The following is a 27,484-nucleotide window of genomic DNA, read 5'->3' on the forward strand; positions in this document are numbered from 1 at the left end:
CTCCCAGTGACATGGGAAGTCTACGTCTCCCTCTGACCTTCTCCCCTCCAACGCTCTCTCTCACTCTCTCTCTCCCTAATAAATAAAATCTTTAAAAAAAGAAAGAAAGAAAGAAAGAAAGAAAGAAAGAAAGAAAGAAATGCACGCTGAATAAATCGATGACTGTCTGCTGAGCCAGGCACAGGGGTTAGTGGTAGGCAAGGAAGACCTGAGCCTCGCCCTCTGAATTGCTAGCTTGTCTATAGTTGGAAGACCCGTAGGCACCCTTGCTGCCAGCCAGGGGTACAAAGTTTGGTTAAAGAAAGTGCATTGTTGAGTCATATTGATGACGAATTGTTCTGGCAAAGAATGAGACTCTGCCTTCTTTCTGTGCCTAGGGAGTCTTGGAAGGTGATGTGTAAAAAATCCATTTTGGGACCAAACTGCCTGCCGCCTGAGGCTGGGAGAGAGTGGGTGGCCTGTGTTTGTGCTGCTTCTGTTTGCAGGGTGAATGAGAAGCGGCCCCCCGGGGCTGCTTTGTTGCTGGGTGGTGGTGTTTAAACACCGGACAGCGTATCACTTTGCTATTACCAGGTCATTTGTATAATCCCAGCAGCTGGCAGTTGTGTAATAATTTTCAAAAGCAAAAGCCTGGAGATATTTGCTTAGAGAGAGAACAAAAATAGGCAGAGAAGGAGGTGTGTTCCACAGTACCGTGCAGAACGTGGGATTGCTGAGCCTCACAAAGACCGGATTGTTCCTTGGTTAGAATTCCCCATGGGACTTCCCCTCCTCAAAGTTCAGGAAAAGGTCATGCATTCTGGAAGGGAAGTCTGTCTCGTTCTCTTTGCACGCACTGACAGAGCTAGAAAAACTGCCGTGGCCCCGGGGATCTGGTCGGACTTGTGCCGATAGCTGATAGGGAGCTCATAAGCAGCCATTGTGACTTTGAGTCCAAGGTCAGCTGCCAGAGTACAGAATCGGAAGCACAGAGAGCTACACTCTTCTCTCTTTCTGTTTTATGTCCCGTGGTGGTTAGGCTGTGGAGTCAGATTACCGTGTTTGCAGCTCGTCTGCTTTGCTTGAGAATTGTGTTTCACTGCTCTATGCCTCCCTTTCCTTCCCTGTAAAATAAGAGCAATATTAATAGTGGTCTATCTCATACAGTTGTTAAAGGAAATAAGTTAAATGAGATAATACAGTATTCAGTATAATGCTGGGCATAGAGCAGGCGTATTAGTCAGCTGTTACTGCATAAGGATAATGCCACGTAACAGACAGCCCCGGGTAGCTCAGTGACTCCCACAGCAAACATTATTTATCTCACTCACGAGTTGGTTTGTCAACTGGGGTGGCTTACCTTCATGCTGCAGGTCAGGTTTAATCCAGCTATCAGGATGCTACTAGCATCTACCAGGGACATGTTCTTCTTGTGGCAAATGATAAAAGAACATGAGGGATGCCAAACTGTACAGGCATATTTAAAGCCTCTGTGCATGTCATGTTTGCTAACATTTCATCGGTCAAAGCAAACCACATAGCCAAAAGCCCAACATCAGTGAGGTGGGAAATATACTGCTCCTTCCACAGTGGAAAATACTGCAGTGTTTCATGGCTGAGAATGTAGGTTATGATTAAATGGGGGAGAAGAATTGGGAATAGTGATCTGATGTGCCAGAGCAAGTTAGCTTTGTAACGGGAAGTTGAGTGGGACTTTTCTACCATTCCCGAACGGCCACTCAGACTGGGAGTCTGAAAATAAGAAGGCTTAAGCACTCCGTTGTTTAAACTGAGCCATGGGAGTGCCTGGCTGACTCAGTCAACGGAACACGAGACTCTTGATCTTGGGGTCGTGAGTTTGAGTTCCACGTTGGGGGTAGAGATTAAATAAATAAATAAGTAAATCTTAAAAAAAAAAAATACAGTTGGCCACAGATGACTGGGAGCTCTCATGACATTCTGGGAGATACCAAAATTGGCCTTGGAGTCCTCAACCCTAAGCCCGGGGTCTATGTAAGTACAGAGATGGAAGAGGAAGGTAGACCCTTTGGAATGTTGGCCTATAGGAAGTTCTTGCTTGAAAGCGAAAGACTTTGAGGGGTCCCTGGGTGATGAAGTCAGTTATGTGTCTGACTCTTGGCTCTGGCTCAGGTCATGATCTCAGGGTCGTGGGATTGAGCCCTGCGTCTGGCTCTATGCTCAGTGTGGAGTCTGCTTGGGGTTCTCTCCCTCTCCCTTTCCCTCTGCCCCTCCCACTCATGTTCTCTCTTTCTCCTATGATAAATAAAGAAGTCTCAAGAAGAAAAAAAGTGAAAGACTTTTCACTCTCCACAAAATCAGGTGAAGGGAGTTTGAAAGACTCTTGTGGAGGTAAGATTTTGCCAGGAGGGTAGACGGGTATCCTGCAACCTGGCTGAGTGTGTGCTGACCTGCAAGCCAGCTGCATTCCAACTCCCAGGACTGTTAACAGACTGGAGCAGACTGTGCAGAAGACTTCCTCTGAGGGCTTGATTTGTCAGCTGGTGCCTACTTCTAGTCTGGAAACTTTGGCAAGCAGGAGCCTTTATGGAGTAGTCCATGCTAGAAGGGAAAGACGGATGGTAGCATAGTGCCAAGGGAAAAAAGAACATTTTTCCAGTATGTTCATTAAGGGCTCAGAAAGGTGTAGAAGGTTCCATGGGAGGGAGCATAAAGCTCAGGGGAGGAGCCGAAGCCCCAGAGCTGTCCAAGTAGTAGCTGAATCATGATGCCGAATTCTGCACCAGTGGCAAATCTACCTGAAGAAGTGGCCAGATGCAAGGACGATGGGTGGCTGTGAGGTGGGACCTGGCTGCCCCTCTCTGAGAGGCTTCTCAGTGCTGCCATGGACTGAGGTGAGCTGAACACTTTCCCCCAAGAAGACTGCACACACAGGAGCCACTGGGGTTAGAGGGGCCAGAGCAAACCAGAGTAATGCCAGGGAGGGACATCTCTCTATCATCATCATCATCATCATCATCATCACTATTGTTGCTGCTTTTATGAATCACTCCTATTCTAGTTTGAACGAACAAAATTAGTTTACTGCCTTTCTCTACTTCTAGCCCCTGTTTATAGCTCCTTCAGCTCGGTTTGGAGCCTTACAAATTTTATGTCCTGGCTAATGAGCTCTCTCTGCATGGAGGCAGGGTCTGGGGGTGTGGGCACTCTGGCTGATCCGCTTGGGGTTCCTGGCTTTTACTCCTAATCTCCAGCTTCTGTCTGGCTGACAGCAGATGGAATTCTCTGCAGGAGGCTCTGCCAAGTTGCTCCACTTTTGAGAATAAGGGAGGGTCCAAAATACATAAACAAAATCCTGGGTGGGGAGCCTATCTTTGCAAGGAGCAAAGGGCTGGCATTTCTGGGGGAACACACTTTTCCCAACGGTAAGAGCTATCTTTTAAAAGATAAATCTTTCCCCCATTTGATCATCTTTTAATGTTCAGGGAGAGATTAGTGGCGAAGGGGGATGAGGAAAGGTAAGCTGAGTTGAAGGTTCTCTGTCATTTGAGGTGCAAATACAAAGCTCTGGCTAGCAATTCATTTGTTCCCATGCTTAGGTTTGAGCTGTTTGATGATCTGCCTGAATTGAGCAAGTACAAATCCCACCTCTGGTTCTGGCTGTTGTAAATTAATGTAATATAAGAAGTCTGACTTGTTTCAAGCCCTGTGTTTGCAAGGAGATTTGAGATTACCCTTTTCCATCCAGATAGTCCTTATTTCCTTATACTTACTATATGTGTATATATATATATATTTTTTTTCTCTCTCTGATCAGAGAAGTGGTACTTGCTATTGGATAAGGTTTGGAAAATCATAAGGCTTATACACTGTAAAGCTCTTTATTTGTGCTTCCAGTCAGCTAGCTACAAAGTTTGTTCTAATTCACCCTATAAGGGCAATGTATGAGTATGCCCCCCCTCCACCATGCATCCTTTCTTGAAGTATTATCTTTAAGAGAAAAATCAAACATTGTTGGTTTGTTAATTGAAAAAATATCTTATTTTACTTTTCATTCACTTGATTGCTAATGTGATTCATCACTTTTATTAACTGACTAATTATATTTTCTCTTCTAAGCATTGTCTTCCCATGTCCTATACCATTTCAGATTGAGTGTTGGTGTTTTCTGTATTTGTCAGTAAGAGCTCTGCATATGTTAAATCAGTGACTTATAATTACTCTAAATGTTTCCCCAGTCTACTTGCCTTTAACTTTGTATTTATGTTGTCTTCTTGCCATGTAGAAATCTGGTTTTACATACTCATATTTTCAGCTAAGGTCTTTTTCATTTCATGCTTAGGAAGTCCTTTTTTACCCTAAAATCAGAAAAGTATTCATCTATAAATTTTAACTATTTTTATTATTTCGATTTTATATGTGATGTAGTATTAGCAGTTTGGACTTTATTATGACTTATGGTGTGAGGTAGGGATCTATCTTTATTTTTGTCCACCTACCCATTGTTAATCAGTTCTTTCATACATACTTAATGAATACTACTCCTTTCCCCAGTGAATTGAAAAGCCACCTTATATTTTGTTCCTTGATCTCTCTGTCTCTGTTGCGCAAACCGACGTAATTATTTTAGCTTTATGCTATGTTTTAATATCTAGCAGTACAAGTCCCTCTTCATTCTTTTAAAATGTTTCTTGGCTATTTTCACCCATTTATTCTTCCAGATGAATTGCTGAATCATGTTGCCAAGTTAAAAAACAATCCTGTTGGAATTTGGATGGAAATTCAATTTAATTTCATTACAAATTACATTTATATTTATGTAGTTACATTACAAATTAATTTGGAAAGAATTGGCAGTCCAGACATGGTAAGAATATTTACTCAATGTTAATTTCAGTCCCCTTATAAGGCTTTGCGTTTTAAAATAATGGTAATAAATAATAGAAACTAACCCTTTGGAGAATCTAATATACGTGCGGCTTTGGGTTCTTTAAATTCAGTATCTCATTTAATCCTCCCAACTTACCCAAGATGATTCAGATGGCAAAAAAAGAGAGCTATGGAACCCATTCAGAGCTTTCTGATCCTGAAGCCATAGCTTTTAACTTCTACAATAGAATCCTTTCCTTAAGATTCTGCAAGTTGAAGTGGCAGAGAACTAGTCTATGAACTTACTAATTTTTGTTTTGTCACCTTAGGCAAGTTTTCATCTAGTGCTATGGTTTCCAGTCTTGACTGTACATCAGAATCAGCTGAAGAGGTTATTTAAAAAAAATCAAGTTCCTAACTGTGAGACAGTTAAGAAAGCCCCAAACTGTAGGGATGGGGGTGGGAAATTGATTTTTTAAAATAAAGTGACCCCGATGCGCAGCCAAAGGTTGTTACCCAGCGATAAAGTACATCTTCGCTTATTTTAGTTTCTACCGTTATTATTTTTCTGCTGGCGTCACCCATAATTCTTAGGTACAGTTTTGTTTCTTTGTCTTTCATGCCTATTATATTCTCTCACAGTTTGTACCTTTCTGTATTTTTTCTTTTACTTTTGAAGATGGACTCCACAGCCCTGCAAACTAAACAGGACACTCCTTGGCTGGAAGGGAAGAGGGAGGAGTTGGTGTAGAAATAGTAGCAGATGAGATCAGAACCTCCCCTCTCTTGAACTAGGTGGGTCCTCATTCTAATCAGGGAATTATTTCCTCTTTGCCACTCCCTTGCTTTCCACACCCACCTCAAGAAAGTGTCTATTTTATGTCAATAATATATTTTCAAAAAGATTTATTTATTTATTTTAGAGAGAGAGGAGAAGCATGAGCAGGAGGGGAAGAGGGAGAGAGAATCTCAAGCAAACTCCACACTGAACGCAGACCCCAATGTAGAGCTCCATCTCACCACCCTGAGATCATGACTTGAGCCAAAATCAAGAGTCAGATGCTTAACTGTACCACCCAGGCACCCCTATATCAAGAATATTTTTAATGCTATCTTGACGGTTGACTCCAGGAGTCTTACTACAAAGACTGTGTTTCCAATATGTACTAAACAGTCCCCGTTCGGTAAACTTCCACTGCATCAAGCCCTATGAACACATTATCTCGTTGACATATGTCCCATTAGGCCAGGATGTTGCGGATGCAGGTAAGACGCACATAGAGCCTGATTCAGAGTGGGTGTTTATCATCAGTGCCTTCCCTCCTCTCCATCAAGACTTAGGTAGTGATGCTCACACATGGGGTCCCCAGACATCCGCTCTGGGGACTCTGTCAGGAAAGCAGGAGTGCCTGGTGTTGGTTTTTCTGTCTGAATCATCTTGAATCACTAAGCTTTCTCCTGCTGGTTTGACTCTGCCTCACTCTTACACATCATGAACCATTTGGACCCCGGTCCCCTGTTGTTCTCTGCCAGCACACTTGCTGAAGAGCTGGCACTCCCCAGTTCTGGCTCCTTCTCCAGCTTTTCTGCTGATTCTAGCTGCTTGTTTCCTCTCTCCATGATTTAACAAAACTCGATGTCCCAGTTAAGATATTTTACATCGGGGGCTCGTCTTCCCCAACCTTTCATCTGTTTTCAGCCCTATACTTTCCAAGACATCTATTTAAATAAGAACTTGAGGATGAGACAGTGTGGGTGGGCCATAAAACCATAGAGCCTGCATTTGCTTCTCAAGGAATAACCTCAAAAGTCAAGATCCATGCAGTAAACACTCATGGGCCCCTGTGTCCACTGTGCTAGTTGTGGGACACAAATGGTGCTGGAGGGATTTGCTTTTGTTGCATGCCAGTTACTTGTCTACCATTTTCTGAAGAGTAGACCTCCTTACTCTGAGCAGCAAATTCCTGCAAGGTAGGAAGTCTTTTTTCTACTGTAATTCACACACCCCAAGTCCCATGGTTGGTGCATGATGGGGTTGTGATCTAGGCCTTTGGACTCCTTGTGAAGTGCTCTTTTCTCTCAACTGGGTCTGTCTTCATGAAGGTCTCCAGAGATGAGCAGGGAGAGATGATCTGGGAACAGGTTGGATGTGTAGATAAGCCATCAGCAGGGGGACAAGCCTGACCTCTGAGCAGACTTGGTCTGTGTCCCCTGCATGTATCCAAGTTCCCCCCTTACCTGGAAATCACCTGGTACCACGTGGAGGACTGTGGCCCCGAGACACGCCCTGAGGAGGTGCATAGGGAAATGGGGGTGCATTGGGTCGCCCTGAAGGTCTCTCCATTGTGAGGTGTTTAGCTCTGGCAGTTTCAGAGGGAATGCTTGACGTCCCTTAGGAAACGATTTGCTCATGGAATCTCATGCCCCTCGTTCTGGGCAGATCATCTTGGGGGGACACGAGGGTGGGCAGACTGTTTCAGCTCGTTGGCACTGGTTTGCTTTTCTTTTCTCACCACATTCATTAAATTATCAAAATGTTATTAAGATTTAAATGAAATCTCCCTGCCTCATCTCTCCATCTGTTCTCCCTATTTATTCCCTCAGGGACGTCACGAATCTGTCATTTGGGATTTTACAGCTTCTCATATCCCCAGTGCCCATGGTGTATCCTCCACAGGCTACGAGGCCTGACTCTCTAAGCAGGACTCTGGGTGTGTGTGTGTGGAGGGGTGCTGGGAAGCGAACGGCCCCTCCTTCCTCAGGGATGGAGAACCCTCTCGTAGGTGCCAAGCCCGGCAGCCGGGTGCGGGTGGGAGCACATGGACCCTTCCTGTAGAAAACAGAGATTTTCAGGCCCGCAGAGAGATCAGGGGCTTCTGCTGAGTCATCCCCCAACTTTCTGCTGTCCAGAGATGTGGAAATATTTGTTCTTGAGAAGGGAGCTGGTCAGTGGGCTTGGGGCTGCCGTGACCAAAGACCACAGATCAGGCGTCTTGAGCAGCAGACCTTTCCTTTCTCACACGGCTCTGGAGGCTGGAGGTCCAACCCCAAGGTGCCAGCAGGTTGGTGTCCTCTGAAACTTCTCTCCTTGGCTTGTAGATGCCACCCAAGGGCATGTGCTGGGGGCTCTGCGTGGGTCTCATCCTTTCTTCTTATGAGAATGCCAGTCAGACTGGGTCAGAGGCCACACTTGGGGCCTCCTGGTAACTCAACACCTCTTTAAAAACTCTATCTTTTTTTTTCTTTTGAAGATTTTATTTATTTGTTTGAGAGAGAGAGAGAGAGCACACAAGCAGGGGGAGCTGCGGGAGCTGAAGAGGGAGACGGAGAAGCAGGCTCTCCACTGAGCAGGGAGCCCAGTGTGGGGCTCAATCCCATGACCTGAGCCAAAGGCAGATGCTTACCTGACTTTGAGCCATCCAGGCTCCCCAAGGCCTTTATCCTGACACAGGTCACATTCTGAGGTGTTGGGAGTTGGGGCTTAGGCATATGCATTTGGAGGGGACAGTTGAGCCCCACACAGAGAGTGAATGCGTATGGATGTAAACACCTGAGCTTCTGCCTTATGCCGGGCACTGGACTCACAGCTTCCTTTCCTTTTCCTCATTTATTATTGAAAAGGGTCGTGCGGCTCACCTGACAGTGATCCCAGCTGGCCTCGTATAATGATCACTGTGCTCTCTTTACGAGGGGTGACGCTCCCCTCAAGAACTCGGACATTTACGGGACGCCTGGGTGGCTCAGTGGGTTAAGCCTCTGCCTTCGGCTCAGGTCATGATCTCAGGGTCCTGGGATCGAGTCCCACATCGGGCTTTCTGCTCAGCGGGGAGCCTGCTTCCCCCCCCCCTTTTCTCTCTGCCTGCTTCTCTGCCTACTTGTGACCTCTCTCTGTCCATGAATAAAAAATAAAAAATCTAAAAAAAAAAAAAAGAACTCGGACATTTAGCAGCTGGGCATGAAGAGCAGAGTGGGAAAATCAAGTCCCCTTGAGAAAAGGGCTCCCAGCCACTGCGGCACTTGGCACAGCTGGGTTGAATATAGTAATAATGATAACAACAGATATTTGTTGAGTGCTTCTGATGTTCTAAGTGCTTTAAACACATTACCTATTTAATTGTCACAATACTAAAGAAAGCATGTCCGGCCCTTTGAAGAGGTGTTGGTCAGTCAAATTTGCAGAGGAAGAGCAACTTCCCAGATGGTGGTGTTGACAGGTGCCTTCCAAATACTGCCCAAGATAGAGGCACGTAGCTGAGAGACTCCGGTGGGAGGGTTCCCTTGGCAAGGCTGCTCTCTGCTGTGGGCAGGAGTGCAACAGGCTCTGAGCTGGAGACCGGAGCGGGGTGACCTCTCTGCCTCTGCTTGCCCTGATTCTGTGTTCTTCAGCGTCCTTCTAGATAGCCTTCCCGTGCGGGTCTGCTGCTGGTCATGCCACGCCAAGGAGCCTGACTTATAGGTAGATCTCTCCTTGCAGATAAGTAATGTCGCATTCTGGTGGATGCCTCTGTCTGGGATGCTTGGGTAATTCAGAGGGACTCATGTTGTAGGTTTGATGCAACCTGACTTAGGGTGGGAGCCAGATCTCGGCCTGAGATTGTTTGTTTTCCACAGCTGATGTAGCAAATGACCACGCACTTAGTGGCTAAAAATGACACACATTTAGGGTCTCACTGTTCTGGAGATCGGAGGTTGAAATGGGTCTCACCGGGCTAACATGATGGGGTCGGTGGGGCTGCATTCTTTTGGAAGCTCTAGGGGGGAGTCTGTTCCCTTGCCTTTTCCAGTTTTTCAAGGCCAAGTGCATTCCTTGGGTTGTGGCCCCTTTCTCCATCTTCAAAACCAGCAGCTTAGCATTTTCAAAGTTCTCCCTGACTCTGACACCTCTGCCTTCCTCTGCTAGTTATGAGGATCCTTGGGATCCTATAGGGCGTTTACTCAGATAACCCAGGATGGTCTTTCCACCTCAAGATCCTTAACTGAATTGCACCTCCAAGTCCCTTTTGCCACATAAAATAACATCTGCATGGCTCCCAGGGATTAGGCTGTGGAGAGCTTTGGAGGTGGCATTCCTCTGCCTACCACCAGTATCCTTACTGAGGTAACCCATACTCCTTTGGGAAAACTCTGGAATGATGATCTGCTGCATACTCTTAGTTCCCCTGCATACTCTTATTTTTGAAGTTGTCATCCCTTCCTGGTGAGGCATGGAGGAGGGCATCGGTACCCCACATGAACATGAAGAAAGCTGAGGCTCATGAAAGCTGTGTAGTTTTGTGGGATCGGAACTTATTCTGGTGAGCGGCACTATCCTTTTCCTATATCATGCTTCCTTTCCAATCCGCATTTAACAGACAGGGATGCTGAGATTTATTTCCGTGGAGATAAATAGATGGAGAAACACAAGAAGGAATACAGTTTCCCAACCAGGTGGTGGGAATGTAGAAATAAGGCATGCAGGGGGAGAGCGGCCGGCAGCGTGCCAGAGATTGCTTTCTGGGTTTCGAAAGCCAACATTCCTCAGTCGCTCATGCTGCTCTGCATTTGGCTTTCTCATAAAACTGAATCAGTGTATCAGGTTATCATTCACCTCGAAAAGGAAGCAGGGAAATCTCTTATTTCATTAAATTCATCCATCTGTCTGTCCATCCATCCACTCATAAATTCATTCATTCATTCATTCATTCATTCATTCTTTTATCACCCATGGAGCGCCTTTCCTGCGGTGAGTGCTGTGGGGAATACAGAGACGTCTAAGGCAGGGCTTTCGTTCTCAAGGAGTTTACAGTTGAACAGTTCAGACTGGTCATCTGTCTTGTAGGCCACCCAGCGTGGGTGTTGGAGTTGCAAAACTTGGACCCAAATCCTAGCTCCATCCATCCCTAGTGTGTGATGCTGGGCCAGTTGCTTAACCTCTGTGAGCTTGCCTCATTTTTTCCTTCTCTGTGATGAGCTAATGACTGTAGCTACCTTGGTGGTGGGGTCCTTGTGAAGAATGAATGAACGTCAAGCGTTGGGCTCTGAGCTGGGCTCATGGCAGATGCTCGTGAGACGTTCTCTACCCTTTCTTCGCCTCCGTGCTTAGCTTTACCTTTAGAGAAAAGAGCAAAGTGTGGATGAGCATGGTGGAGAGTGTGGGAGGTAGATTTAAGCATTCTGGGATATAATAAACTAATTTATTGGCAGAGGCCAACCTGGCAACAGATCCTTTGTGTGGCCATTCTAGAATGAGCTCATTACACCACATCCCCCATTTGAGGCTGCTGGGAGGGCATTCTATTCTTCAAACCCACACTCAAAGCACTGTCCAGCCAGCTTTTCTTGCATGCTCTGGCAAAAAGGCTCAGTAGGGGCTTAGAAAGCGGATTGTCCACACCTGTCCTGATTTTGGGAAAGAAAAGCTTTTTCTATGGAACAAATAGCCTTTTGGATGGAAAAGAAAGTAAATACTCCAGAGGCATAATAGACATGGAATGGGCCCGAGGCAGCCCAGAGGGGGTTCAGGTGCACAGGGAGCTGAGATGCTGGTGAGAAGGTGGGGTGGGTGGTGGGGAAGCAGGAGCTGAATGTTCTGCTGGTCTCTGGCATGATGCCTTTATAGGTGGAGTTCAAGTTTTGACTGCAGCATACTGAGGGTGTAGAAATAGTCCCAGGGGTTCACCAGGATTTCTGTGCTAGCTCTGCTAAGCTAAGCAGATTCTTTGAGCTCTTTGAGTTTGTCTTTCCTTTTTCTCATCATAAGCCTTACTGTGCCATGTGTTTTGTGGACCCTAAGAAGACTTAGGAAGAGGTTGTGAGTAATGACAGTTGGGGCTCTGCACAGAAAAACGGCCCCCAGGCATGTGTGCGGAGAAAGGGAAAGGAGTACACCTGTGAACACTCCTCTTTCTCAGGTTCGTCTCAAGGGCTCAAACCAAATTGAGATGGTGCAGGAACCGCAGCTGCATCCTCCAGGGGCACATCCACGTCCCGAGGGCTGTCTCACTGAGGTTGTCAGTCCCCTCCCGGGAGCCGTGTCACCCCTCCCACGGCCAGCCAGGCTCAGAGGCTGTTCTCTGAGGAAGTGGGATGGGAGAGCGGGAGGAGGTGTCAGAACGCAAAAGCTGTTCTGTTCTTTCCTTGAAAATGCAATTTGCAGCTTATAAGCAGTGGCTTTTCTGCATGTATCAGAACAAGTGAGTGGACCAGATAGCAACCCAGGGTCCAGAATCCCCCACGCCCCCCCACCGCCTTGTTGAATATGAGATCCCTGTGTTGTCACGTGCAAGTCTCTGGGCAGGGGTAAAATCGTCACAGTGGCGGTGGGCGGTGTCACAAACGTTAGACATGTCCTGGGTTAGATGCACAGCATATACAGAAATGAGTCTGTTGGGGGGAGCTGCCCTCAAAATAATTGGAGTCTCACTGGTGAAGTAAATATGCAAGTAGAATAAAATGACGGCTGTGACAAAAGCATAAGCAAAGCACTGCGTGTGCTAAAGTAGAAGTCGGTTGCCCGGGGTTGAATCAGGGGAGGCGCTGGGGCATTGTGGCTGAGCCAAGCAAGAAGGCAAAACCAGCAAAGTGTTGTACGTTTGGGAAACGCTCAGAGCTGGAACGTGGTCTGGGTACACGGATGGGGCTGGAACCCAAGTGGAAAGTAACATGGGGCATCCAGCACAATGAGCCTTGTGTGGGTAACAGCTGCCTGGGAGGGCCTCAAGGACTGTCTGGGGAATTTGGTAGGCAGTAGGGAGCCCTGGCTTCTTTGGAGGGAATCTTTTTTTTTTTTCTTTCTTCAGTCTGATCTGGTCTGTGGTTGGAGGAAGTATGATTTAGTGGGTTTTGGTCTCTTCCCTGATTCGACTGTGAGCCCTGCTGCTTACTAACTGAGTGCCCATGAGTATGATTTTCCTCAGCCTTTGCTACATCTTCTGCAGAATGGAGGCAGGAATAGTCCCCACGGAGGGGGTTTGAGAGAGTTCATTTTGTCAAACTGTTAGAGCACGTTGCTCAGTGACCGGGTACTTGGCATAGCTCAGCAGGGGGAGCGCATGTTAATAGAATGACTCTCCACCATGGGGAGTCCACAGCTCAGGGATGACGGGGGGGGGGGGGGGGGGGGTCGGGGGGGAGCTGCTATCCTGGGACCCTGTGGGAAGTTTTGTGTGCAGGTTGGGGATGCCCCTGCCTCCACCCGGAAGGATGACAGGGCGGGGAAAGGAGATGCTAAGGATGAGTCATGACCTTGAAATTGGATGGCTGGGACTTGGCAGGTGCGGGAAGGGGAAGGGTGGAAGGGAGGGTGGGGGGTGTTTGATTCCCTGTGGGCACTTCAGGTGCTGGGGGACATCTGTGTGAGCAAGTGCATGAACTAATTACAAATTCAGGGCGAGGCCAAGGTTGAGTTATGTGGTGACGTTGAAGAAGTAGCTGCAATCTTCCAGGGAGACAGGTAGAGGCAGAAGAGAGATGTGTGGTGCACAGAACCCCGGAAAAATTTCTGTTTAAGCTGGAGGTGGACGGTGAGGAACAAAGAGTGAGAGAGAGAAGCATTCAGGAACGAAAGAGAAGAGCCAGGAGAGAGCAAGGTGCATGGATCCCAGTGCGAGAGAGGGCTGACCAGGGAGGGGGCGCAGGAGGAGGGGGGCTTGGAGTAGGTGCCTACTTGGTCATCAGGGCATGTGGGTGAGCCCTGAGCACGTGCTGCCGGTGCTTGGGTGAGAACAAGACCAGGAGTGATGACAGGAGGATGGGGGGCGGGACACAGGCCAGGGAATCCAGACATCCCTCAGGGTGTTTGGTGGTGAAAGTGATGCAGGCTGGCTGGGTCTGAGAACCCCGGGGGGGTTCCACAGGATCAGCCAAGAGGGTCCTTGGCTTCACGCAGGACAGCAATCAAGTGTGAGCTGGGGAAAGTACAAACAGAATTTATCAAATCGCGTAAGTGACAGAGAACAGCAGACAAAGTGTCTGGGAGACTCGGAAAGGAGAGAAGAAGGACGCTCATTGTTGCTTGGGGTAGGGGTTTATGTTAGCCAAGGGTCTAGGGTACGCTTTGCTCCAGGAATCCAGGGGAGGGTTTAATCAAGCTCAAGTGTCAGCTGAACAAGAGGGGTTATTCCGTAAGTTACTCAAAGTATCAGTGTGGATGCCCGTGTCAGCTGAGAGTTATCGGAAGCTAATGTTCTAGAACACGTCTGGGATCTGGCTCTTCTCAGATGTTATTAGGGCTTTGGGGCCTAGGACAAAACTTAGAAAATGACTAATTTCCTCACTTCCCCCTTGCGAGGGGAACGTCAAGCTTCTTTGGCTTATTCCAAAACGGGGCCTCGCAGAAACACAGCAGACGCGGAGCCCCTCTAACTGGAGCTCTAAAATGGAGCCCCGTCAGCTTCCCTGCCTCGAAAGGAAAGCCAGGATGCAGACCGAGGTGGTGGAAAGGGAGCTGAGAGGAATGCTTTCAGGTGGTGTGATATTTGAGCTTCTTTACAGGGGGAGTGTGAGGAGGTGGCGCTTAGAGATGCAGAAGGAGGAGGTGGGGGATGGAGCCGAGTCCAGGAACAAATGGGGGGGGAGGCGGGGCTGAGCCCGCGGTGGGGAAGGTGAGCTTTAGAAGTGGGCAGTAGAGCCGAGGAGGAGGAGGAGGCACAGCGAGGGGGAGGAGGGGATGGACGGAGGCAGGAGGCAGTGTGAGTGAAGGCGACAGTGTTCACCAACCTGGGGGTGGTTCAGATTTAGGGAGTGGGTTGGGATCCTCGAGGAAGGTTTGGGACGGCCCCCAAGGGACTTACTAGGGGCTCTCCAGCCACTGACAAGCAGGACAGGAGCTCAGGTGATCCGAGCACCTGCCTTGGAGGTTGAGCAGATGAGTCCGCGCGTGTGTGTGTGTGTGTGTGTGTGCACGTGCATGTGTATATGTACGTATAGGCGTATTATGTGGGTGCACATGTATATGTGTGTTTGTTTGTTTTTTGTTTTGCTGTTGCTGGTCTTCTTCTACACTGAGTGTTTGGCAGCATAAGCCATGGGGAAAAGAAAGAATGGATTTCTGCTGGAAACTGTGCCTGCTGTGGTGCCTCCTGGAACCAGCAGCATTTCACAGAGCATCGGTGCACCATGAGGACCGGGAGACTGAAGACTCCTGGGATCTGTTACGTGCCACAGCCTGGGAGACCTCTCCCATCGCCCTCATTGGCTCAGTTAATACTATAAAAATCCTGGGAGGGGGGCACCTGGGTGGCTCAGTGGTTGAGCATCTGACTCTTGGTTTCAGCTCAGGTCATGATCTCAGGGTCGTGGGATCGAGCCCCGTGTCGGGCTCCACATTCAGCATGGAGTCTGGTTGAGATTCTCTCTCTGTCCCTTCTCCCCCTCATGCACATATGCACACACACATACACGCACGCACTCTCTCTCTCAGCTTTCAGACAAATAAATATAAAAAGATCTTCAAACAATGCCAAACCCTGTGAAAATCCTACATTTTTGTTCACATTTTGCAGATGGAGACACTGAGGGCCCGAAAAGTTAAGGGACTGGAACATGGTCATAATCAGAGTATGCAGTGAACGGTGGGAATGCACATCTGTGACCACGGAAGAAGCAGGCATTTTCTCTGACGTCCTGGGCATGCGGTGCAGACCTGGTTTTAGAGCGAAGTAGACGTGAAGGGACGGCCTTTGCCGTTGAGTCAGGTACATCCGTAAGCACAGGGCTTTGAGTGTAGAAGAAAAACCAACCCCGTTGCACAGCCGCCCTCCCCTTGCACGGCTCCCAGACAGTATGTATGGGAACTTCTCCTTCCCTTTCTCTCTCTCTCTTTTCCTTTTTTTGGAGACTGTCTGCTCAAATGCATAGAAATTGACAAATTCTAATGATAGTCTATTTTGGGGGGTGAGTGTTAAATTATTCAGATGCAGGCACAAATAGAATGTCTCCAGCAGCCTTGATTTCCTGCTTGAACTTGCAGATATCAGTTAGTGGAGCTGGGCGAGGGTCCATGGACGACACCGAGGGCAGCCAGGCGGCAGGGCTTGCGTCTGCGGTCCAGGAGCCTACAACTCCAACAAACCCTCCTTGTTTCTGGTCCCAGGCTGCAGGGTCCTTGGGCAGGACGGGCAGTGTGGTGACCAGACCCTGGCTGGAGTTTTTTGGGTGTGCGTGGGTGTGACTCCCAGGTATGCCATCCACCAGGTGCTGGAACGGCTGCAGCCTGCTTGTGTCGTGACCACAAAATGCGGTTTTGCTTTCCCCTGAGCTCCCAAAGGCCCACATCCGTGTGATCAGGGCTTTGTGCAGGATCTTTCCAAAAGTGAGGCGGGCTGTGATTTCAGACCATGGGAATCTTCTCCTGTCTCTCCACGTTTCTTGACACTGCTCGGCCTCCTCTCCTCCAGAAGCTTCTGTGTGCCCCCCGATGAGGGTGTTGCTGCATGAGGCTATTCAGGGCAGGGCTGACCCCCACCCTCCTTATGGAAATACCTGGAGGGATGGATGGTCGGTCCAACAATGGAGACGTGATGTAGGATGATTACTTATTATCCAAAGCAGGACACTTACCAAAGTGAAAAGGGGCGGGGTGCTCTTTCATAAGGCTCCAGAATACCAGGCACAATCAGGCACATGTCCAGAGCCATTGGGCACAATGGCCACTCCGGAAGGAATACGGGCTTCGAATGAACCGTCTGCTTAACTTCAAGGGACCTCAGTTTTCTCTTCTGTTAAACGGAAGCCATTTTTCACGATCAGGTGGGAGTAATACAGCTCATATACCAGGCACAATTCCTAGCCCATAAGTGTTTAATATATATTAGTTCTTTCTTCTTCTATGTTTTAAAAAACAGAGACTCCGGGTGCCTGGGTGGCTCCGTCCATCAAACATCCAATTTTTGGTTTTGACTCAGGTTATGATCTCAGGGTCATGAAATTAAGCCCCGGGGAAGGGAATCACACTCAGCACAGAGTTTGCTTGAGATTCTCTCGCTCTTCTTCTGCCCCTCTCCCTCCTTACACGCATGTGCTTGCTCTCACTCAAATAAATAGATAAAATCTCTATTAAAAAAGAACACAGACTCAATTAAAAAACAACAAACAAACAAACAAACAAAAAACCCAAAAAGATAAGCAATGACAAGAAAAACCATCCACACCAAGATCATGCATAGGTTTCCATCAGGTGGGATTGGACTCCACCTGCTTTCAGCCCCTCCCCCACAGCCGGAGCTCTTGCTGACCCAGAAGGGGTGTTGTTCTTTCCTTCAGCCCATTCCTCTTCTCCCCAGATGTCTCTGGTCTCTATGTAGTGGTGTTTCTCAACTTTTTTTTTTTTCATTATTAGCTCCCAGGAGGCTTTTTAGACATCCCCCCGCCAATTGCCAACCTTTCTCTCTCAACCATGAAATTTCAATACCGCAGTTGTACCATGTGTCTCTATATGTATTGTGACCCTTTGAGGAGCCACCCACCATTGTGATTCCTAAGGTCCCCCTCACCTCACAGAACCAATTTTTGTTCCCTCCAAGAAGTGATTGTCACACCCTTGGGGCCGAGGGCACCCCCTTTGAGAATTCCTGGCATAGAGTATGGTCAACGTCCATCTTCCCACTCCATGTTAGATCTTCCCGTTGGCTGTGGTGCGTCTGGGTCGGAGCCCACGTGGTGGGAGGGGAGAGAGCTATGAACACCAGGAGAGCTAGCTTCTGTTGAGCAAATGCCTCAAGACACTTTATCACTAACCTTCACAGCAACCCTGCAAGACAATTTTTCCCCCCATGGGTGAGAAAGTTCAAGCCCAGAAAGGGAAAGTCACCCGCAGCTGAAGTGACAAATGACAGAAAGAGAATTTGAGGCTGTGTCTGTCAGATAGGAAAATTGAAACCACCAGGCCATACCACCTCTTCCTGAAGGCCAGGGGGAAGGTGATGGCAGAAAGAAATGAGTCTTAGCTGAGCTCCTACCATGTGTCCTGGCCTCTCTTAGCTGCTTACCTCTGTGAAGTGGGTGTCTCAGTTTTAGAGATGAAAAATGGGTTCGCAGTGATTAGTTTGTTAGAGCTCACGTGGCCAGCCTTCATGAAGGCTGGGTCATAACCCACATCTGCTTGCTCCTAGAACCCCTCTCTCAGACCGTCATGAGAGAGGAAGTGCTCTGAACCTCTACCTTGCAGGGGGGTGACAGAACCCCCATAGTTGTAGCTTCCTCCCATGGCCAGTATTTCATGTGTTTCAACTCACCTTCCCCAACATGCACACACAATTTTGGGGGGCACAGAGAGGAAGAGAATCATACACTATACTGTTTTGAAAACTTTGTAAGTATCATTACTGTCCACAAGCTATGAGAATCTGGGAATCCCAGATTAAATCACTGGTCCCTGATATGCCAGAGGGACCTGTGCTCTTGGGAGATAATATAGCAGGATGGCATTTGGGCAGTCACAGGTGGGTGGTGTGGCTTAAGTACAAATGTCAGATCTGGAGGAAGAGAGTGGCCCTATCTGAACAGATTGCTAGGAGGTTTGATGCACGGTGAATGCATCTGACAACTCCAGGACTCAGTTTCTGGGGGGTGGTCCTCTCTAAGGTCTTTTGGGATGTCTCTGGGGGAGAGAACCTTAATTTACATGTGCTGTTCTCAGCCAGTGGAGCAGCCGTGGGAGGGCCCAGTCCCCTTGGGTGCTTTGCCCCAGGCGGAGAACCATGCCGTGGAATAATGGATTGTGGGGTCAGCATCCCCAAGCTCTTTATGTCTTTCATTTCACCATTGGCCTGACAGCCAGGCAGGACTCACCCAGGCTTCCACACCCTGGAGCAAAAGCTCAGGCTCCGTTAGGCAGGCTGCTTTTTTAGTCATCATGTCTGTCTCTCCAGGAGCGGGAATGGCTGCCTCCTTCCCCAGGGAAGGCGGGGGCGGTGACAGCCAGGGTTGGCTGGCTTTCCTGCTGCGCTGAGAGGCATCTGGAGGCTGGCTCCCTGGGATCCAGAGCTGGTGGTGATGAAACACAGGGAGGGAGCTTTGGCCGGAGAAACAAGGCGGATCTGAGGGGCTGCTCCTTCCTGCCCGCCTGGACACAGGCTGCTTCACCTGACTGGTGTTACAACAGATTAGGAAAGAAATATCTGGTTCTAAATGAAAAATTAGATCCTGCGCAGAAGACGGTCTGCAGGCGAATCAAAAGTGCCTGTGTCTGACTTGTGGGGAATGGAAGTCTTAACTCATAAAGCAGCTGTTGGGATAACTTGGGGAAATCAGGCCATTGGCAAGCCTCCATTCTCTAGCTATAAAATGAGAGGGATGGGTCAGATAACCTCCACACACCACTTATTTTTTTTTCCTGGTTCTATACATTTTTAAAAAAGATTTTTTTTAATTATTTGACAGAGAGAGAGAAAAAGAGAGAGAACACAAACAAGGGGAGGGGCAGAGGGAGAAGCAGGCTCCCCGCAGAGCAAGGAGCCTGATGCAGAACTGGATCCCAGGACTCTGGGATCATGACCTGAGCAGAAGGCAGGCACTTAACTGACTAAGCCACCTAGACGTCCCGGTTCTGTAGATTTTTAAAATGACTTTCTTAAAAACCTGAATATGCCATTGGGACATCCCTCCGGACTCTAATTATTAGTCATCCCAACTAATGAGTGTTTAAGCCATGCTCATATAAGAATCTAGCAACTGAAAATGAGAGTGGCTTCACAGCCTTTACTTAAGGCTATTACTTGTTTTCTAACTGATTATTAGGTTTACTGTGGATAAAGAGGCAGCAAATAACTAGCACATAGCTATATGCCAGGCATGAGATGGTGAACACATTATGTGTGCATTTACCTTGAGACTCAGAAATCTTACTTGTAAGACATAATTACAAAAGTACAACAGTGGAAATATGAAGAATATTTACCCAATGTTATTAATTGTAGCTAAGAACATCAGTTGACCTAAGCGCATCTATTAAGTTTTATTCTGAATACCATAGGTTCATAATGGTACTCCGCATAAAACATCTCATTGGTCACTTTGGAGGACGCTAGGGAGCCAACTTATTATTTTGAAAACTGGTAGATAAGGGGAAAGAATCAGATGCCTACTTTGCTTTTCCTTTACAAACTGTATCTCAGGACAAGCAAAAGAGTAGATGTGGGGGAAGTTTCTCTTTATATAAGCATTACAGCTAATAATTGAGGAAATAACTTTATAATTAAGATTTTGGAATCCTGAGTTGTGGGGTCTAGGCAATGATCATCAATGTCTATGAACATCATGGGAAGAAAGACAGCAAGATTTTATGTGCCTTTAATAGAAGTACGACAACACTGCCTTTGAAATAACCTTTATACCCTCCCACTCCCTGCAAAGCAAACCTGAAATTAAATAAGTACAGCTGTCCAATAGAAGTTTCTATGATGATAGAAAAACTGTCTGCACAGCCTAGCATAGTAGCTACTAGCCATATGTAGGTATTGAGAACTTGAAATAAGACTAGTGTGACTGAGGTACTGAATTATTAAAATGTATTGAATTTTAATTAATTTAAATTTAAATAGCTATGTGTGGCTAAGCACTGCTACATTGGTCAGCCTGGCTCTAGACTTACCTATAAACTATGGGAGACATAAGGGACAGAAGAACATGTCACATGACACCATAGGAATGCAAACAGCAGAACAGGCTCTATAGGAAACTTTATAGGACAAACTATCTGGTCTCATCAACAGATAAGAGATAGTTGGGGAATGTATAAATTACTAAAAACAAGTGCTATCAACCAATTATAAGGTATGGGGTTTATCTGAATCATTATTTGAACAAATGCTTTAGAAAGATTATGAGATAATTATGAAATTATTTTTGTTTTAGGTGTTATAATCCTAGACTGATTATTTTTAAAAGGAGTCCTATTTTTTTTTTACAGGATTCCTATTTTTTTTTAAGGAGTCCTGTTTTTAAAGAGACACTACTGATATATTTATGGATGATATCATGTGATATTTGGGACTTAATTTAAAATAGTCTAGAGTGTGTGAAAAGGAAAACTGCATGGGGTGTAGATGAAATAAGATTGGAATGAGCTGGTGATTGTTGAAGTTGGTTGGTGGGTATATAGGAGTTCATCTTATCACTTTCTTTAGGTTGAAAGGTATTTGAAAATTTTCACAATAAAATGTAAAAAGCAGAAAGAAGCAAGGGAAACTTCCAAGGATCCTCACTCCAATGCCAAGTAACATCAGCCGTAACAGCAATGAGAACCTCACCCTTGAGCTGAAATCAAAGCTGGAAGCCAGGGGCAGAGGATGTATGAAGGGTACCCCAAGAGGAAGGCAGGGTCCCCTGAAAGCAAACACCACTGTCAACATTGCAATAAGGAGAGTAAGTCTAGGACTAGGGCCAGCCTTGTGGGACAGGAACCAAGACTTCTCCAGCAAGTTGCAACCCCCAGCTAAAGTGATCCCAGATCTGTAGCATCCTTGGGTCTCAGAGAAAGCAAAAGCAAATTCTCTTTGTAGGATGGCATCCTCCATTTTGCCATGTGGGATTCCCATGGATTAAGATCAAGCAAATATGAATAAGGATTAGAATGCATAAAGCAACTGTAGTCTAACCTGGGGCACTTTTGAAGATGAGAGGGTGTGCCAAAATAACTAACATATATAATTTACTGCAAAAGACATAAACCCAGATTGATCTGGAGAAACCAAGGCATATGGCTCCCTGGAAAACAGGAGAGAGGAGGACAAAATATCTTCTGTTTCTGGAGTTTGGTGGTAGTGAGAACTTGCATCTCACCCCAGATCATTTGGAAGTTGAGCTCGTGCTCTGGATCAGTGGTTCACACGCAGTGTGGTCCTGGTGGCATCATAGCATCAGCATCACCTGGAAATTTGTTAGAAATGCAAATTCTTGAGACCAACCCTAGACCTAATAAATCAGGTGGTGGGGCCCAGTTTGGAACAACTCCTCCACATGATTTGATGCACCAAGTTTGAAAACCACTGGTGTAGGTGAACATTTTAAAACTGATGTTCATCAACTATTAGGAAACATTCCATGAATGTCACCATGCCAGTGATATTTTTCTCAAAAGTAATAGCAGATAGGAAAAAACTTAACATTTTCCCAACAATAAACATTTTAATGGCAACTAGGTAATTCTATAAATAATGTGTAGTAAAAGTCACTTTGCAGTTATCCATTAAGACAGATTTAAAAATAATAAAACTGCCTTTTAGCATTTTATGCAAATATTTTCTATCCCAAAGGCATGATGACTATCCCAGTGAAGGACAAAATATCATTTTCTCAAAGGAAGCTTTAATTAGATATATGCCTCTCCTGTGTACCATTTCATGGCTCCTTCCTCTAAGGACATAGGTTCTCAAACGCTGCTGGCTGGAACTATCTTTTAAGTAGCACTAGCTCATTTACATTTGGTTTCACTTAACCTGGGATCTGGGCAGCAACCATTCCTGTCCCTTCTCTTTGATATGCTCCAGCAAAAGTTGGAGAACATGGCTGATGTTCAGTTTCTCTTTCCCCACTGGCCTTCTGGAACTAACCAGACTGGGTTTGGGGCATGTACCAGATATTTTTGCAGCTTAAACCACCCTCTTCTGCTAAGGGCATCCTTGTGCTTGTCCTGAACAAGGTTTTGGCATGCCTCAGTGGCTGTTTATCACCTCTGTATTAAGCATAATAGGATGGACCCCTCATTAATTACAGTCTTGCTGGGAGTTAATAAACAGATGGAGAGATAGAAGCCTCCCTGCTTTCTTATGGCCACAGGCACCAAACAGAAACCCGTAGAGCCTCATATGAACATATGTTAATACTACGGTTCTCCACACTTCCCCCAACTTCTCTTAAAAATAGAGCAGTGATTGTGATGGAAGCTAGGAGCACTACCAGCCCTAGTGGGGGTAAGGATTATACCCAGAGAGTTACCTAGAATCACACCGTTTCTTAAACCCCACTTCTGGAACTGGCCACATTATTTGGGGGACCTTTAAAAATGTATAGTCTCTTCTGTACCCTATCTTGAAAGAATTTCCATTAGCAGTTCTGCTAATTTGAGACCTGAGAAATTCCACTTTTGGAAGGTTTCTTAGGGGCTTCTCATGCACAGTTTGAGTTTGGAACTGTTGATGTGGGTTGGAGCTGTTCTGGCGAGGGCTGGAAGTTTTCCCAGGTCCTTTGCTGGTGTCATCTATGGTCTTCCACAGAGCAGGGCACACTCTTCTCTGGGAAGGCTTGACGTTTTCAGGAGCATCTCTGCACTTGGCTTCTCCAGCCTAGTCCCAATCCAGTGAAGGGTGAGTCCCTCAGGGTGGCTTGGTCAGGAGAACAGACAGGTCCCAGCACAGACAAGCTAACTCTGGTTCTGCTTCTCACCACTTGAAGAGAATTAGCACATTCTTGTGAGCCTCGCTTTACTTATCTGAACAACAGTAAGAATAATATTTACTTAGAGGGCTCTTATGGGGATTAAATGAGAGAATATAAGTGAAATATTTAGTCAACAGCCTGGCACATTGTGGGTACTCAATAAATAGGTTTATTCCCCCACTCCTTGAAGGTTTAAGCCTATAGAGTTACCACATAGTGTTTTGTTTATTTTTCTGGACAGAGCTCACATTTTGATAACACTTTCCTGCTAACGGAGATGATAGAAGGTTTCATTCTGAGAGTCAATGCAGTACCTGGAAGACAATGGGTTTAAAAGACTGACACTTTCCGAAGGAAAATAACAGTAAAGAACATAGGGCGCCCCCAACATTGGTGCGGGCTCCCGCAGGCTCCCGAGCAGCCGGTGGAGTAGCACCAAAGGAGTAGAGATAGAAGAGAGCAGGTGGTCTTTGCAGGAATCTTAACGCAGCCCAGATGTTAGCACCAAGCCCTCTGACTCTTCAGAGCCAAGTATGGTTGGCTTACACTGTGGAAAAACCCCAAATTTCTTGCAGGTCTTGGGGGCTCTCATGCCAAGGTCAACTTTGACTTCTTTCCTTTGCTGATTTCTGTCCTTTCCTCTGGCTTGTGCGTCACCTTTCCTTGGTTGCCACAAAAACTCTGCCTGTGTAGCACGTTTTCCTTGAATTTGGAAAAGTGGGCATGAGTTTATATCATAGAAGGGCAACAACTTAAACTCAAATAGTAAGCATCCATGTTATAAGAACCTTCTTCTTTGTTGCCCCCCAATCTCATTGTTCTGCCAACCCCTCTCCTTCTCTTCTATTTTGTGTTCAGCTCGTCCAGTTCATTTCAAATGCAGAATAATTTCACTACCTCCTTTGCTATGATTTCTCTTGGGAACACATGCTCCTAGGGTTTCTGCTGTCCCAACAGGCACTGGAAGATGTTTTCCTGAGCAAAGAGAATAACTCCCTGGAAGGAATTGTGAAGCTGGCTCTGAAAATGATAATTTCTTTCTTATCCCCCATCCAACCTAAATATTTAAGCAACAAGATGCTGAGTAAATATAGGCATGATCATGTGGGTGGTAGAGGTGGTATTAGTAATGGAAAGAGGACTGGATCCAAGATACTTGGAAATAAGATCCCACAACAAATTGAGCATAAGAAGAAAAACAAAAGGAAAGGGAAGGAAGGAACCAATATTTACCGAATGCCAGTAATCTATCTCTATCTCATGTAATCCCCAAACATCCCTAATTTGATTACACACCCAGGTTTGGGGACTGTTGGAACAGATTGCCCCAACAGTCTCCTGTATCTTCAGATTCTATGACTCCTGTCCTGTTAAGAGAGGGAGAGTCAAGGTCTTTCCTATCTTGGATTCTTTAAAGTACAGTCTTCTGTTCATGTGGGCAGTGACAACTGGTCAAACATTATTTCTGTTTCTTTTGTGGGGAAGATATGATAGTGAGCTGCCTTTAAAATATCTGGGCTGCACGTTCTCTTTGTAATGGAAACTATTATTTGCTCTGGCGGTACTTGCAAATGATGCCAGCAGACCACACACACACACACACACACACACACACACACACACATGCACACACACTTTTTACTTTGAAGAAGCTGGATCCTGTTTATTCACCTGCAGGAATTAGCTAGAGAGATCAAGATGAGATTCGTAGTTGCTATCACATTTATTTTAAAACACAGAAGGGTAGATACAGGACTGAGGTGTTTTGAGCAATGTAGCATGCTTACGTACAGGTTTTCTTGGCATGCTTGAAGCAGAAAAAGAAAAGGTCTCAGGAGAGTCAGTGGTAAATGTCTATTTTCTGGGTCTTGGAGAAGACACTGCTCAATCTCTCTCCAGTTCTTGAGTTGAAGCTTTCATGGATTTTTAAAAAGCATTGGCTCATTCTTCCCCAAATAGATGGATGCTAGTAATAAATAATGAAAAAATATTGAATGCTCGGAAAATGACATGCAATTTTCCCTTCCTCTTTGACATAAGCCCTTCTGAATAATTGATGCACACATCTTTTCTGGTGGCAAAGGGCCTTTCCTTAAAGGGAGGTATTACGTGGATGAAGCTGAGAGAGACTTTCTGGGTCTGTAGCCAGCTCCAAGGTCTTGGAGGCGTTGGCCACTAAATCTTTCCCTTCTCAACAGAGGGTAATCTCGCAGGTAAAGACAGTGTGGGGTGGTGATGCCATCCTCCACTTTCCTCACTTTATTCTGTGATGCTGAGTCTTCTTTGGCAGCTGGCCTAGTCCTCATTTTTTTATTTTTATTTTTTTTAACTAGGAAGGCTCTATAATTAACTGGAGCCTATTTCTGCTGTGTTAATTAATGTGCGTACAGGAGGCTGCTGTTTTCCCTTAAGGTGTGATGGATAGAACTGGTTTTCACGGAAGTCACCTAGAGCTTTAGCAAATGTAGCAATTGCCTTTGGGAAATATTCACATTGGACAGCAAGACACAACCAGTTCCGTTTGATAAAATCTGCCAGGGTCTAGGGTAGGGAGGGTGGTCCTCAGACTCCTCTAGGGTCTCTGCAGGCTACTGGCTGAGTAATATTCCATTGTATATATGAACCACATCTCTTTATCCATTCATCTGTTGAATGGCATCTTGGCTCTTCCCATAGTTTGGCTGTTGTGGACATTGGTGCTATGAACATTGGGGGGCAGGTGCCCCTTCTTTTCACTACATCTGTATCTTTAGGGTAAATACCCAGTAGTGTAATTGCTAGGTTGCATAGGGTAACCCTATTTCTAACTTCTTGAGGAAACTACACACTCTTTCCCAGAGTGGCTGCACCAGCTTGAATTCCCACCAGCAGTGTAAGAGGGTTCCCCTTTCTCCACATCCTCTGCCAACATCTGTTTTTTCCTGTCTGTTAATTTTAGCCATTCTGACTGGTTTTGGGTGGTATCTCATTGTGGCTTCGGTGCGTATTTCCCTAATGCCAACTGATATTGAGCATTTTTTCATGTGTCTATTGGCATTTGTATGTCTTCTTTGGAGAAATGTCTGTTCATGTTTTCTGCCCATTTCTTGACTGGATTCTTTGTTTTTTGGGTGTCAAGTTTGAGACGTTCTTTATAGATCTTGAATACCAGCCATTTATCTGTTATGTCATTTGCAAATATCTTTTCCCATTCTGTCGGTTGCCCTTTAGTTTTGCTGAGTTTTATATGTATATTTATATATTTATATTTGTATTTATATATATTTATATATATAAATATATTCCTCCTTCTTCTCCTCCTCCTCCTTCTCCTTTTTTAAAAATTTAAATTCAGTTAGCCCATATATAGATTTAGCCCACATTTATTTATATATATATATTTATACATGTGTATATATTATATATAATATATATTTATACATATATAAATAAGTATAAATATAAATGTTTATACATACACATAATCTATGTATACATACCTACATATATAATTATACACATGTACATACTACAGACACACACACACACACAGACATTTATTATAAGGAATTGGCTCGCATGGAGTCTAGAGACTGAGAAGTCCAAGACTGGCAGTTCAGCTAGCTGGAGCCCCAAGAGAGCTGATGGCCTAAATTCCAGTCTGAGTTGGAAGGCAGAGAAGGAAAAATGTCCCAACTCCAAGACAGTCAAGCAGAGAGGAAGAATCTGAGTCAGACTTTTCTCTTCAGGTCTTCCGTGGATTGGACAAGGCCCACCCCATGAAGGAGAGCCGTCGTCTTTATGCAGTCTACCAATCCCAGTGCTAATTTCATCTAGAAATACCCTCATAGACACATCCAGAATAATGTCTGACCAAGTGTCTGGGCATCCTGTGGCCCAGCCAAGCTGATACATCAACTTAACCATCACTCTAAAAAGAGGGCATTGTCAAGCTGACTCCCACTGAGGGCCCAGTCCTGTTGGAGTAAAATATGCCCTTGGGAGTTATCAGACTTTTACTAGCCCCTGTATGAGGGCTGCTGAGGGGTTTTAGTCCCTGACGCACTCTCCTTCTCCTTCTCGTCCTCCTCTTCCTTCTTCTCCTCCTCCTCCTCCTTCTCCGTTTTTAAAAATTTAAATTCAGTTAGTCCATATCTAGATTTATCCCACATCAGTAGTTTTTGGTGTAGCGTTCAATGATTCATTAGTTGCATATAATACCCCGTGTTCGTCACTTCATGTGCCCTCCTTAAGATGGGTGGGGGATGGGGTAACTAGGTGATGGGCATTAAGGCATTAAGGAGTCCCTGACATTTCTGTCCTG

Source organism: Martes martes (assembly GCF_963455335.1).
Source record: "Martes martes genome assembly, chromosome: 7".
NCBI lineage: Eukaryota > Metazoa > Chordata > Mammalia > Carnivora > Mustelidae > Martes > Martes martes.